The sequence below is a fragment of the Peromyscus maniculatus genome, chromosome 9, assembly GCF_049852395.1.
Source record: "Peromyscus maniculatus bairdii isolate BWxNUB_F1_BW_parent chromosome 9, HU_Pman_BW_mat_3.1, whole genome shotgun sequence".
Lineage (NCBI taxonomy): Eukaryota > Metazoa > Chordata > Mammalia > Rodentia > Cricetidae > Peromyscus > Peromyscus maniculatus.
In genome coordinates, this window is record NC_134860.1 from 3063573 (window position 1) to 3079341 (window position 15769).

General features: G+C 45.9%; 1 protein-coding gene across 5 annotated transcripts in view; it reads right to left on the bottom strand.

Annotated features, from left to right (window-relative positions):
* Nucleotides 1-15769, bottom strand: part of Cacna2d3 (calcium voltage-gated channel auxiliary subunit alpha2delta 3) — an 854380-nt gene that overhangs the window by 383755 nt on the left and 454856 nt on the right. The gene's annotated exons all lie outside the window — the stretch shown is intronic.

Sequence of the window (15769 nt, forward strand, 5' to 3'; positions counted from 1 at the left end):
CACACACACACACACACAAACACACACACACCTAATTTTAAAAATGTAAAGATTAGCAGAGGATGAGTTCCAGAGACAATGTGGACAATGTGTGTTGTACACATCTGGAGAGAGATGTGTTATGAAAGTTCTGGGGTGATAAGTGTGTTAGGTTTTTGCCTGGACTGTGGTCAAGGTGAAATATCCAAATGTGCCAATAGCATGTATTAGTCACCTGCTGTTTATAGTATACCAAATATATTAAAACTGGAGATTTTTAAAAGAAAATGTCTCTCTGGCTAATCCATGGAGAACAGGCCATAAGGAATGCTCCCCTCATCTAAGCACCAGGCCCGGAACAGGGAGGGAAAGGGAGTTTGGCTGTAACTTAGTGCAGGGGGGACTGGTGTGGGGAGGGGGATCTTACTAGGGAGGGACCAGACATGTGGCCACTCACTCCCCACACCAGGCATGTCACTGACAGCAGATGAGGACTTCGCACTCTTTTCAGTCCTGTTCCTCTGTGGCTGGTTCTGTGAAGAATAAACACAAGTCACTTTGGGAGTCTTAGCAGTTTCCAGGTACCCAGATGAAGGAGGTGTGGGTCAGTAGAAGCCCTCTTTCCAGGTTTAGCACACTATCCTGTTTAATTCTTTTTTATTTTATGTTATTTAATTAACATTTTTTTCATTTATTTTACATACTGACCACAGTTTCCCCTCCCTCCTCTCCTCCACTCCTCATCCCCCATTCCCATCTACCCCCCCATCCACTCCTCCTCCCCCACTCCCATCTACCCCCCCATCCACTCCTCCTCCCCCACTCCCATCTAACCCCCATCCACTCCTCCTCCCCCACTCCCATCTACCCCCCCATCCACTCCTCCTCCCCCACTCCCATCTAACCCCCATCCACTCCTCCTCCCCCACTCCCATCTACCCCCCCATCCACTCCTCCTCCCCCACTCCCATCTAACCCCCCCATCCACTCCTCCTCCCCCACTCCCATCTACCCCCCCATCCACTCCTCCTCCCCCATTCCCATCTACCCCCCCATCCACTCCTCCTCCCCCACTCCCATCTACCCCCCCATCCACTCCTCCTTCCCCACTCCCCTCTAACCCCCCATCCACTCCTCCTCCCCCACTCCCATCCACTCCCCCCATCCACTCCTCCTCTGCCTCCCATGGGCTTGAACATAGCATGGCACATCAAGTAGAGACAGAACTGAGCTCCTCCCCCTGCAAAAAGGCTGGGCCAGGTAATCCAGCATGGGGAACAGGTTCCCCAAAGTCAGCTGGGTACCAGGGAAAACAAAAGTTCTGACCTCACTGTTAGGAGCCTTACAAACAGACCAAGCAACACAACTGTCACACACATGGAGAGGGCCTAGGTTGGTCCCACGCAGGCTCCATAACCATTGGTCCAGAGTCCATGTGCTCCCACAATTAACAACACTGCCTGGTACGGGTAAGTAGCTCATGTCTAGATGGAGAAAAATGTGAGCATCCAGACACTACCTCATTCCATTAGGTAGTATTTCCCTGTGCCCATCTTACCTAAGTCCCTTACTCTATAGACCAACAGAAAAACAAAAACTGGGAAATAAGAAGATGCTATTGGTATACAAAGAATGCAGAACTTACTTAGCAGATTTCGATTATTATTGGGTATGCCAGATAATAAACAAATATATCTCAGTACTAACAAGAGGGGACTTAAAAGGTTGGGGTTAGCTCTCTGCTTTGGCAACTATTCCTAGGCAGGGTCTTGTCCAGCAGAGGCAGGCTATTCCAATGCAGGAAGGAGAGGAAGTTATCCTTCCCATTGGCTTCTTGCTGGCTGTCCAGGTTAGCTTTAACTGCTAATTCGACACAGTCTAGAGTCACCTGAGATTTAAGTCCAAACTGAGAGATTATTCATATCACACTGGCCTGGGGACAGGTCTGCGGGGGTATTGTCTTGGATATTAATTAATGTAGGAGGGTCCAGCCTACCATGGATGGTACTATCCTCAGGCAGGTGGTCATAGAGTATGTATGAAAACTATCTGAACATAAGCCAGTTTGCAAGCCAGATAGCAAGCATCCTCCTTCATGGTTCCTGCTGTACTTCTTGGCATTGAGGTCAGTCTGAGAGAGAACTGTACAGAACAGCAAGAGGTTTTCCTTGGTTTCTGTGGTAGTTTGATTGCAATTGGCCCTATAATCTCATAGAGGGTGGCACTATTAGGAAGTGTGGCTTTGTTGGGGTAGTTATGGCCTTTCTGGAGGAAGTGCGTCACTGTGGGGGCAGGCTTTGAGGTTTCCTATGCTCATGATACTGCCCAGTGTCTTAGTGGACTTCCTGTTGACTGCAAGATGGAGGACTCTACAGCACCACATCTGCCTGTCATGCTCCCTGCCACAATGATAATGGACTGTAAGTCTGAAGCTGTAAGTGAGCCACTCCACTTGTTTTCCGTATAAGAGTTGCCGTGGCCATGGTGTCTCTTCACAGCAATAAAAACCTAAGACAGAAGTTGGTACCAAGGGACTGGGGGATTTTTGTGATAAGCCTGACCATGTTTTTGTTTGGAGGAATTTGGACTTACTTTGGGTTAGGAAAGCAGTGGAATGCTTTAAGCAGTGCTTAATGGGTCATACTAGGAGGAGCATGGAAGTCAGTGGTACTAAATGTCACTTGATGAATTGTGGGGATCAAGAAGTTTCAGAGGAGAAGAATGCTAGTATGGTACTTAGAGACTGGTCTTCTGATTTTGGTGAAGAAAGTGTCTGCTTTTTGCCCTTGTCCAAAGACTCTGCTTGAGGCTAAAGTGAAACATTTTGGATTAATTATGTTGGCAGAAGAAATCTCAAAACAGCCTAGTACAGATGTTGTCATGTGGATATTAGTGGTAACTCTAATGAAGATTTATAATGAAAAGGAGCAAGCTGAGCAGGGTAAACCACAAAATGGAAATTTTAGGAGAAAGGGTGCATCAGGAAGTGGAATGGAGCTAAGTCCTTTGTTCAAGGAGATAAACAGATTAAGAAATGGAACATAGGGAATCGTGACCTCAGGGTAAGATCCCACCCAGCTAAATTTCCACTTGGGAAAAGGAACTAAAGAAAAGCTTAGAGCTAGGGGTGGTTGGGTACACCTCTAATCCCAGCACTGGGAAGGCAGAGGCTGGCCATGTTTGACTTTGAGACCAGCCTGGTTTACAGAGCAAGTTCCAGGACAGTCAAGCAAAGACAGTAAAGAAAAGAAAGCTGGTGGAGATGTAGTTGAATGAGGGGGCCATGTTCCAGCTGCAGTAAGTAACAGAGCTTGGTAGCTTTGGCCATGTGGTTCTGGCTTTAGATTTAAGGATAGAAGTAATGGGTTATAGAATTTGCCTCCTCACCCAAAGAAAGCTGCTGAAGCCAGGCATGTGTCAGGCATGTCCCTGAATGGAGGCCTAGTAGAGAGGCCATGGTGTGAAGCTGTGAAATTGACCCAAGATGTTAGAGATGCCAGAGTTGTGGGATCCTAGGCAAGGATACCTAGGGAGTGGAACCAGCCCAAGAAAAAAAAAAGTGTGTTGTGGATTATTACTTTACACTGTATGAAGATATGTCACTGTGATTGGTTTAATAAACAGGTAAATGGTCAATAGCTAGGCAGGATTTACAGACACACAGAACTCTGAGAAGAAAGGTGGAATGCCATGAAATGCAGAGGAAGCAGGATATGCAAGAAGAGAGGTAACAGCCATGAGCCATGTGGCAGGATATAAATTAACCCATTTCTATTCATCAAAGTTATAAGAACTAGTCATAAACAAACCAAAGCCATAGGCTGAGCTTTCATAATTAAGAAATCTCTGTGTCATTATTTGGGAGCTGGCTGGCAGGACAGAGAAAGACTCATTATCAAAGCATGTTGCAGTCAACAAAACTGAACAGAGTTAGAGATCTGAAAAGGTTTTGATATAGACATGAAGATACAGAATGTGGAGTTTGCCCAGCTAGTTTTTGGTCTTGCTTTGGTTCAGTATTTCCTCACTATGCTCCCTTCCCTAGGTTTTAGAATAATAATGTATATCCTATATCATTATATGTTAGAAGTAGGTGATCTGATTTTTATTTTGATTTTATAGATGATTATAGTTAAGAGATTGCATGAATCTCAGGAGAGACTTTGAATTTTGGACTTTTAAACATTATTAAGACTGTGATAGACTATGGGGATTTCTGAAGTTGAACTAAATGTATTTTGCATTATGATATAGTTACAAGCTTATGGGGGCCAGAGAGTGGAATGTGGTAGTTTGAATGCAATTGGCCCCCATAATCTCATAGGGGGTGGCACTATTAGGAAGTGTGGCTTTGTTGGAGTGGGTATGGCCTTGTTGGAGGAAGTGTGTCACTGTGGGGGCAGGCTTTGTGGTTTCCTATGTTCAGAATACTCCCCAGTGTCTCAGTCGACTTCCTGTTGCCTGCAAGAGTTAAGATTCTCAGCTATAGCACCACTTCTGCCTGAATGCTGCCATGCTCCCCATCGTGATGATAATGGGCTGAACCTCTGAACTATCAATGAGCCACCCCAATTAAATGTTTTCTTTATAAGAGCTCCCATGGTCATGGTATCTCTTCATATCAATAGAAATCCTAGCTAAGACAATTTCTCTCTATGATGAATTATAACCTGGACGTGTAAGCCAAATAAGTCTTTTCCTCTCCTAAGCTGTTTCGGTCCCTGTGTTTATCATAGCAACAGAAAGGAAACAACACTGACCTTGTTCCCAATGCCTTCCCCTCCAACAAGGCTGCTTCCCCTGGCCAGGACAGTTTTTATTTCAGCAACAGTGTTGATCCCTGGTGGAGGTTTTCTCAACACTAGCAGAATCAACCCTAAACACTTCAGCTCCTTCTTCCCCAAAATCTGCAATCTAGCTTCACACTTCCCTCCTTGAGGTCTCTTCAAAGCTCAGGGACCCGGGCCCATAGGTTCTTCCTGCAGCAGATGTAACTGGTCCAGGTGATGTTTCTCATCAGGTGCCAGCTTGGACAGACTCTCTTGAGTCAAGGCAGGATCACTAACATCCTTATAACTCTCAAAGGATGGCCAACAGCACTCAGGTCGCAGGGCTCTGCCTGCAGGCAGTGAAGCCCAACAACCATTCTCACAAGCTCCCCATTTCTCAATGCCTTGGTGACTCCATGGTGCCACAGTGATGGGGCAAAGGCCATGGATTGTCTAATATGAGTAGGTAAAATCCTATGGCAACCAGTCCATACTCTGGGATCTGAGACAAATTTTTTTTTCACCTGTTAAATAACATTTTCAATCAGAGTTTAAAGCCGGTGCTGGCGAGGGCTACATAATGAGACTTTTTTTTTTTTTTTAAGGAATTGCAATAAGAGAGCTTCCCACAGGGCAGAGCAAAACATTCCACAATGAGCTACAGTAAGCAGAGGGAGTAAGTCTTTGCTAGCATGGTGGGTGGAGGCTACTCGGATAGTCCCTCACTGCAAGATGGTGGAGTCACCTGGTGGGAATGTACACTGCCCCCATATGCTTTCTGAAGACGGCGGCACCTGGATGGAAGCCAAGGCCAACAAGCCCAGGAAGAGAGACACAGCAGCGGAGGCAGCAGAAAAGTGACATGCAGCTTGCCTGCAGCCCTGGGGTCCTAGAGACTCTTTCAATGCCTGGCCGAAGCCACACACATCAGTGGGTGTCCTTCCTAACATGTCTTGTCATGTTCTTCTTGCTGGAGTCACAAGACGTCTAATACCAGCAGAAGTAATTAAAAATAAACCAGGAGACAGTGAACCGTTTCGACTCTGCCTTCGGCTGTGAGAAAGGCCTATATGAGCTCTCACCATGGTGACGGCAAATGCTTTCCCTGTCACTCTGTTGACTGGCCACGAGTAATAAATGTCCCTGCTACTTTTTCAAGACAGCATTAGGATTTATCACCCTTGAAAAAATACAGCAAAGACGCACAATCGCTCTCAACTTCCAGGCCACAATGTGCCTTGCAGTCGGGGAGGAAGAATGAGTAGAAAACAGTGAGGGGAAAGAAAGGATCCTCTCAACAGAGCCCCGAGGTAAAACACCAGTGAGAAACAGCAGTCTTCTGAGGCATTTGTGGGAAACAGGCTCTACCGCCTAGACTCCTGCCAACCATTCAAGTTGATGAAAGCTGGCAAAGAAGGTCACCTCCCACACTGCACATTAGCCTAGTCTTTGTCTTAGTTGCCAAAGACCTCGAAACAATAAGCTCATGTGCATTCCCTGCTCAAAAGTCCTCCATAGCCCCCGTTACTCTTGTATCAAGGGAGGAGGATTTCGGCTTCTTGTACCCATCAAACTTAGAGGAGCCAACCTTTGGGGTCCTGAGAGCCTATTGCATGACCCAGTCCCTGTGCCTCCCAGCTCTAACCATGTACTCTTCAGTGGACTCTGCCCACGTGCCCAACTTTCCCTGGACCTACTCCATGGTTTCTTTCAGTTACTCATGATCCGCCCTAGAGGTTTCCCTTCCTGGCCCATCTACAAACATGGCCACCATGCCATTCTTTATCTTGGAGCAATGTTTGTCTCGTTCAGAAGATTTCTCTTATTTCAAGTGTTATTTGAGAGCTGCTTCAGTTTTCTGTGATTTCTTTGTAGGTTTGTATCCACCCTATCCTTCTGAGCTCTGCTAGAATACCCTGAGGCACAAGGGACCCCAGTAAACAGTTACTGCATGATGAACTGCCCTATACCTTCCTTCCTCTACATCTTCTGCCAATAGTCCCCAACTCCCTCCAGGTCCCATAGTAATCTGGTTCTATGGGATGGAAACAGACACAGACAGTGGAGGGGTGGTTATGAGGACTATTTTCACACACACACACACACACACACACACACACACACACACACACACGCACACACACACACTTATCCTTGAGTTGCTCATGATCTTGGGAAGATCTGGTCTCCACTCAACCTGCTCAAAGGCAGATGAAAAGGCATGCATGAGAATACTGGAATTTAGGAAGAAAAAGAGAACAAATAAAAATTCCTCCCAAGTGGCTCTCAATTACTGGAAGACTGGGCTCCTAAAAGAATTAGCCCCTTGGAGGTAACCAACAGCTCTCAAATTGGACTTGAGACCCACTCCACAGGAGATCATGCCTGGTAACAGAAACCTAACCAACTACTCAGGGGTAGTGAAGTCATGGATCTTGGAGAATTATAGTGCCCTTTTACTAACCCAGCATCACCCCAGCTACATTCTAAACATTTGTCCTTATATGCACAGAGAAGTGTAGTCTTCACCCTGCATCAAGGAAGCTTTGCAACAGGTGGAGACCAATACAGAAAACCACAACCAGTCAAAATGCAGAGTTGCAGAGCCCGGTTCCAAGAGATATATCTACAACACAATTCCCCCACCCAAGGCTCAGGGTTCATTGAGGAAGAGGAGGCAAAAAGATTTAAAGGGCCACCTGGTGTTGGTGCACGCCTTTTATACCAGCACTCGGGAGGCAGAGGCAGGTGGATCTCTCTGAGTTCGAGTCCAGCCTGGTTTACAGCCAGGGCTACAAAGAAATACCCTGTCTCAAACACACACACACACACACACACACACACACACACACACACACACACACACAAATTGTAAAACCTAAAGGAACACAGAGTTTGGTGAGAGATTGTGTCCCTGAGGAATGTCAGAAGCTACTCCCATAAAGTCTCATCTACAAGACTACATAAAAATAATCTGAACAAGAACAATAGTAGACATGCTGCTGATGTGGATGGGGGTGGAGGTCAATCCTACAAAAGGAACTACAGGCAACTAAGGATGCTGAGAGCAGAAGACACAGTCTGTCCCAGAGAGCAGCATACCAGTTGGTGATCTACTACACAATAGTCAGTCCTGAACACATCAGACAAGTAACAGAATACAGACCGAGCAGGTTGTGTTCATGTATTTAGGAATACACATCAATAACTAATGAAAAAAAGAGGCCATGATTTTTTGCAAAAGAACAAAGAAGGTATATGGGAGGGTTGGGGAGAGGGGAATGATGTAATTATAATCTCAAAGAAGAAAAGAAATAATAAAAAAATAAAAACAAAAGAATTAGCTCTGTCCTTGCTTGCTCAGAAGCTGTGTTACCCAGAGTGGTGCAGGCTTCATGGAGAGATGAGATGCAGGACACTGAACTTTACAAAACTCCTCAGGGCACAGAGGCAGAGCTAAGCCTTTGGCCATCCTGAATACCACAGGAACAAGGCCGACTAGAGCCAGGGAAGGAGGCCTGTCTGGGCAAGGATCCGTGCAGTCCTTCTGAGATCGAGGAGGCACCAGCTGTAATCTTGGTGACTTGGACAGTGCTTCTACAGTGCTTGGAAGACATGTCCTGGGGGCCTCCTAAAATCAAAAGCTTCCCTTTACTCCCATCTAAAACTGGCTTTGGTTCCCTCCCTGTGGTCTCCGCCAGGTCACCAAGGATCCTCCAAGAGCCCTGAGCCCCAGTAGACTTTTTGTCTTCTTTCCTTTCTGGTGTAAGGACTGGACCCAGGGCCTTGTGCACGTTAGCAAAGTGCTCCCTCTGATCGACATGCCCCAGCCTCTTCAGAGGCCCTGGAAGGAGCCCGAAGCTGCCATCTCCCAATCTGTTCTTGAGATAACTGAACAGCAAAACCCACACAAGGGGCTATCATTTGCCCCTGAATTACCTTCATCCTTTCTGAAGAGGGAAGTCATTTAAGCACACAGACAGACTTGTGCTTAAGCAATTTTCTTTTTTTGCTCTGGCCTATAACCCTGGGGTTTCCAGTACCCCATAGTCCTGTCATCCTGCAGACTGTCTTACATCTTGGGGCCATGGGGCCAAACAACAGATTCACTGTCCCAATTACACGGTGCAGTGTGGAGTCTATGACCTGGGCTCCCTTCCCTTTGTTCCCTCAAGACATCTGCAATGCTCTTTAGGGACCAAGCTTAGCGCCTGACAGGAGCCACTGACCACCTCTGTCAACTGCTCACCGTGGAACCCAATCAGTCATGTAGTCTCAGTTTCCTCTGCAAAAAAGGGGGATAATAGCAGTTCCCATCTCACAGTGGCACCTGAAAGTTTAGAACAATGTCTGACACTTGGCACTCAATAAAAATTTGCCTCAGGTATTAGTGTCAGCATATGATTTGAGGACATGAGATCAATTTAAAACTGATTATTTATTGAAGGAAACTCAGGTTCTGGGGAGTGGAGGAGAAGAAAATAGAAAATTCAAGAACTGCCCTTGTTGCTGCATAGGGAGCCCTGTGAGGATGGATTGCTCAGTACCATCCAAGTGGGAAAGATGGGCCATCATCACATTTAACACCTAGTCACTGTGTTCCTCTTCTGCCCACACCAAGAGTAAGTTAATAGGCAATCCGTTATTTAACTGTTACAAGTAAAATATTAATCACTAAAGGGTAACAAAAAGATAAAGTTTGCTGGCTCCTGGGTAGGTCAGTCCTCCCCTAGTAACATGGATTAAGCAGTGGTCTCACCCTTCCTAATGTTGCGACCCTTTAATAAAGTTCCTCATGTTGTGGAGCCCATTTCTGACCCCACCTCCTATTTTTTGAGCATATTTTACAGATTCATTCTTCCCACCTGACCTCCAGAGAAACAACAGATACCAAAGCTTCTGTACTCCTGATTTGGCATGCCATCCCCCCCCTACCAAGCTCCTGGAACATCACTGCTGCAACCTGCCTCCTCAGCTCCCTCAAGGAACAGACTCCTGAGATCTCCCGCCATGCATGACCCCCAGCTTCCCCCTCCCCACTTCGCCCCTTGTCAGCAGGAAGCATTCTCAAGAATTCAGTGCCCTTGTTCCCCCACTTGCTATCCATAAGTCACCTTTTTATAATAATCAAAATGGAAAAATGTTAATATTCTGACCCGCCCCCTGGAAACCTGCCCCCTGGAAACCTGCTCCTTGGGGCCGCCCTGCATCCTGACATAAAAGCCTGATTTAAGAAAAGAACCCTCCCTTCCTCTCTCTTCTTTCTGTCTTTCCCTCTTTCCCTATCTCTCTCTTTCTCTCTCTATTATAATAAAGTCATTTCCACACAGATGCAGTGCCTAGGTTGTAGATGACATGCCACGGCCCACCACCTGTTGCTATATCTGCCCAGCATGTTTTCCCTCATGCATGGGATACCCTGGCCAGCTGGGTATTCACCAACCCCTGCGCACAATATCATAACACCTAGTCTTGAACTTCCAGGCTCCTAGATTGTAAGATACAAGTCACTGTCATTAATAAGCTACCAAGACCAAGCCATTTTAATGCAATCCAAATAAAAAAGGAAATCTCTAATTTACCAAATGTTGCCAAAGAGGGAATCTGATTCTTTATAGTCTATTCTTTCTGTTACTCCACTGACCTGAGAGCCATGGTCTCTGGCCGTGCCTCCACACATATGCCCATCAACATCCAAGGCTGTAGCTAGAGTTTTCCTGCCTTGCCCACAGTCAGGACAAATCTTTGTCACCCGCCAGTCCCACAGCCACTCAGACCCAACCAAGTAAACACAGAGACTTATATTGCTTACAAACTGTATGGCCATGGCAGGCTTCTTGCTAACTGTTCTTATAGCTTAAATTAATCCATTTCCATAAATCTATACCTTGCCATGTGGCTCATGGCTTACCAGCATCTTCACATGCTGCTTGTCCTGGCGGTGGCTGGCAGTGACCCCTTCTGCCTTCCTGTTCTCTCTTTTCTCCTCTCTGTTAGTCCCACCTATACTTCCTGGCTAGCCACGGGCCAATCAGTGTTTTATTTATTGACCAATCAGAGCAACACATTTGCCATACAGAACATCCCACAGTACAAGGCCATCACATATAATGGTTCTAAAGACTCAACTTTCCAGGTCCTGGTTCTAGCTCAAGGCCTAGGAAACCCACCCTTCAGCATTCCTTTCCTGAGCATGATAGCCTAGGTCTGAAGTAGACCTGAAGGAGTCTCAAGGGTGGGGACCTACCTCACTGCTGAAAAGCAGGAAGGCCCTGAGCATTCTAAGCAAGATCTCTGGCAAGGAGAACCGTGTTGCACTCAAGGTCTCACACCTCTCGATTTTATTCTTTGGCTCTACAGTTCATCCAAGAGGAAATGCACCTGGGAAGGGGGCAGTCCGCTGCCGCCATTCTTAGGAGCAGCCAGTATAGCACATCATGCTGAGGGTATCTCAATGATGCACGACTACACAACACTTCTCTAAATTTCCCTGAAGACCGCTTAGAGCAGGTATTGGAAAACAATCTTAAAAGACCATGCAATAGCTATTTCAGGCTCCACAGGTTAGTCAGTCTCTGTCACAAGCAAACCCGGGGCGGGGAGTGGGTGGGTGGGGAGCATCAGTCATAATCAAGAAGCAAATGGGCAGGCACACACTAAAATAATCCTGTCTACTGACTGCAAAATTTGACCATCATTTGCTTTTGGTCATGGAGTATTCTTGCTTTTATAGAAGTTTTACTTATTGCTCTGTGTGTGTGTGTGTGTGTGTGTGTGTGTGTGTGTGTGTGTGTGTGTGTGTGCTATATTGTACATATGTGCATGCATTCCTGTGTATTTGCATATGGAAACGAAAGGAGGATGTCAGGTGTCCTGCTCTATTTGCATTATTCCTCAAAGATCCTGTCTTTGCTGGCATGACAAGCTTATGCACCCAGCCTTTTTTTTTTTTTTTAATTAAGCAGCTGCTGGAGATTTGAACTCAGGATCTTATACTTGTATAGCAAAAACTCTTACCCATTGATCCATCTCCCCAACCCATTGTTGTTGTTTCAATTAATACAAACTGAAAGGGCAACCAAACACGTACAAGTTATCCATACCTGTGGTCTGCCAAAGCAGGTAGTAAGCCAAATTAAACTTGTGGGTTCTAGGAGGCCAAGCCCTCCCGTGTACCATTTAACTAATCACTCCCCACCGGTCCAACCAGGATCCCTCCATCTTTTGTACTTCAGGGGACTAACAAGTAACAATAAAAAATTCCATGACTTGAAGTTAGAAGAGCAGCTGTGTGGCGGTGGCAGACCCAGCCATTTTCCTAATTTAATGTGCACCGCATCGGCTCTGAGCAGACCCTGGGCCAAGTACCTCTCATGCTGCCGAGTTCGTGTTTTATTCCAGACACATCAGAGCTTGTGTTAAGCTACTAACCAAAGAGTATTAAGCAAAAGTAAATGGTGTCTCATAAATGAATCAATAGCTCCTCACTTCCACTCTTGGAAATAAATGCTGGCAAGGGACACATTGCATAGGCAATCACAGGGCTGCCTCCACAGTGTCTTGGTTAATCTCCAGTAATGCATTCTCTCTTCCAACGCGCTCTAAGACGCTTTATTACGCAGCTGTCTTGAGCAAGGAGGGCCTAGGTAGGTAGTGAACAACTTTTTAAAAGTGACCTTCACAACTGCTCCCCCAGTTTCCCCCCCCTATTTCTTCTGCCTTTTCTTTCTTGAAACCTGGCTGCCATGCTATACAGAAGTCCAGTCGACAATAGTGAGGAATGGACCCAGAGCTGCCCTAGAAGACAAGATACTATGTGGAGAGGCCATCGAGGCCATCGAGGCCAAGTGCAGCTTTCCCACTGAGCCCCCTGACACCACATGCAGCACAAACATTGTGAGTTCACAAATCCATGGAACTGCACGAAATAATTACTGCTATTTTAATAAATATAAGGGTAACTGGTTTCCCTTTCTTTCCGCTTCTCCTCGATTCTCATACTGTTTTTTCTATTGCTGGGTAAACAAATTACTAAAATCAGGGTGCTAAAAACAACAACAAAAAACAAACAAACAAATGAAACTCCCATGTATTTCTGACCTCACAGTTTCTATGGGTTGGGAGTCTGGACACAGCCTTGCTGGCACTGTTTCTAAGGCTGTAGGTGAGGTAGAGAATGGATTGACTTTTCATCCCAAGGCCTGACTGGTAAGAATTGACTGCCAAGGTCACCTCACACTATTGAAGGAGACTTTTTCCTGTGGCTGTAAGACTGAGGGCCCAGCTTTCTTTTGAGGGTTAGCTGGAGGCCCCTTGGGTCCAAAGTGGGCCTATTGTCCTATGTCCTTGGGATTCTCAAGCTGTCACCTACTTCGTCACACCAGCAAAGAGCCTCTCTGGGCCTAGCCCTTCTTCGAGGGTTTTTGGTTAAACAAGTCCCATCCAGGATAAAAATCTCATTTGATAAGCTCACATTAATTGAAATGGGATAAAAATGCCCTTCATCATTAGGAGATTCTATCGGTTAGAAACAAGTCACGGACTCTACCCACACTGAAGGGAAGTGATCATACAGGACATAAGCCCGAAAGGGGTGAGAGTCAGAGAGCTACCTAAGGCTCTCTTTGCCAGACCTTTGACCAGGTTGCAACATGATGCAAGCTAGCAAGATTGTTCAAAATAGGGAATCTGTCTTTATATACTCACCAAAAAATGTTGGTTAAAGCCAGCAACAGAAGCAATTACAAGATTGGACCATGGCATCCTTAAGACAAGTGCTAGGGAGTTTGCAGTTTAGGGCTCAGCTCTGTATGTGTTGATCAGTGATTGACAGCATTCCGGGGCAGTAGGGCAAGAAACACTTCTGTATATTGCATTGGACCAAGGGATCAGGACCTTGCATAGGTCAAGAGGAGAACATGAGTGATGAAGACTCCATTCCTTGAACTATGTCTTAGGTGTGGGGTTCCCATCAATAGCATCGGCTTCATGCACAGACAGATTACGAGTATTTACTTTCAGCCCCCACCCCCATAGTGAGGCAGAAGCCCCAGGTAGGGCCCTGTGTAAGGTCCAGCCCTCCAGGTAGGACTGAGGCTTGCTTACTTCTGAGAACTACTGTTTTATGGGAATCGTGTTCCATTCTATGGATCATTTTTCTCTCTCTGATCGCACTTCCTGGTTTTATCGTCTTGAAGATTGCCAATTACTGTGCATCAGACACAAACCTTTACTGAATTGCTAGCATTCAGAATAATGGAGAAAGATGCCTGCTTAGACCTTCAGTGTCATCTCACTTTATTGGGGTGCTAAATCATATCGGGGTGCTATGCAAATCTATCACCTGTACCCTCACGAGAAGTTCATAAAACAGAGAACGTACGTGTATATGAACGGCATGGAATTCTCCAGAATGGAGTTGAAGGGTAGAGTGCACTGTTAATTTCTAGTAACAAAAGACCCTCTGACGACAGAAATCATTTCTGCTTCTGCTTGACATTTTCTACAAAAGGGAGCTGTTTCAGAACAGGATCCTCACTCCAGAGCATCATCAACACACCAGGTTCACAGTCAGCATTGCTCACGGGGAAAGGCAGGGATGCTAAAATCTGTATTTCATCTGAAGACTTGGGGCTTTACCAACCAGTATCCCTTTAGCCAGTATCTCTCTCTGTAAGCAAGGTCAGAATATTTCAGTACCAATGTCCCTGGGTAACTGCTATGGGTCCACATTCTCCAAATGGGAGAAATTTACAGAGCATAGCACAGGCAACGCATGCCATACACAACGGATAGTATCCATCCATGCTTATAAAAGGCTCACCACTTTCTTTTTTTCTAGCCCCAGGTGGTGCAAAACATCCTTCACTATGCGTGTGATGTGTGGCCATGTGAACTTTCTGTTCTGCTTGTAAAATATCCAGGGCCCTACTCCCCCTTTCTGGTGCTGGCCTCTTTGTCGGACTTTTCTTTGGACCACCAGCTCCCAAATAATGACATGGAAACTTACTATTAATTATGAAAGCTTGATCTTAGCTTAGGATTGTTCCCAACTAGCTCTTATAATTTATTACCCTCTCCTGCCTAACTATTGGCATTCATCTCTTTATTAAACCAATCAGAAGCTGCCTTGGCAGGCGAGGTAAAACAGCGATACATCTTCATGGTGTACAAAAGATCATCCCACAACAGGTCTCTCATTTGGCCCTCTCACAAGCCCTGACCCTACAGAGCTGTTAATTCAGACTCGTACTGTACTGTGTGCTACAGGGGCACAGGAGTCTGCCATCCTTCTCTCTGTGCATCATATATACCCATGAGGAGTGAACATGGCCTCTGTCTGAAAACCATCACCCCAATTAAATCTAAGATCGTGTGTTAAGTCCAAGAGGAAACCTTCCATCTCATTTGAGGGTTAAGTTCTAAACTTGGTGTCTCTCATGGGTCACACTTACTCTGGGATATCATCACGGTGCCATGCCAGAGTCCTAGATACTTTCAGCAAAACAAGCACACCCAGCATCCCTCTAGCTTCAGAGGTGGTGGCTATTCCTAAGGTTGGGCACCAATCAATCCCTTCTGGAACTCTGCTGCACAGAACACGCAGCTTTAATCACCAGATTCATTGGCAAGGTAAGATCCTATGTGTATCAGAGACCTGGATAAGTCAAGAATGACAAACATAACAATGAATGGTTTTCCCTGTCATAGTCCCATAATGTACATGCTCCCCGGGTACCACAGAAGGTATGGCTGTCTTCTGTTTCTTCTTGACGAATGTGTTTTGTTAGTTCATGTCTTGTAAACTAAACATACACAACAGAGGAAGGAAGATTGACATGGTCTAGGCTGTCTCATGCTTCTAGACAGCTGAGATAACACAGGGGACAAGAAGATGCCCGATGGCACCTGCCCTACCTGACTCTGTCCCCTGCTAAAATCCTACCATGTAAAGTGACAGTGATCCCCAATTGCCAATTCATTGGCATGTACCCATTAGTGGAACTTGTTTAAAAACATGG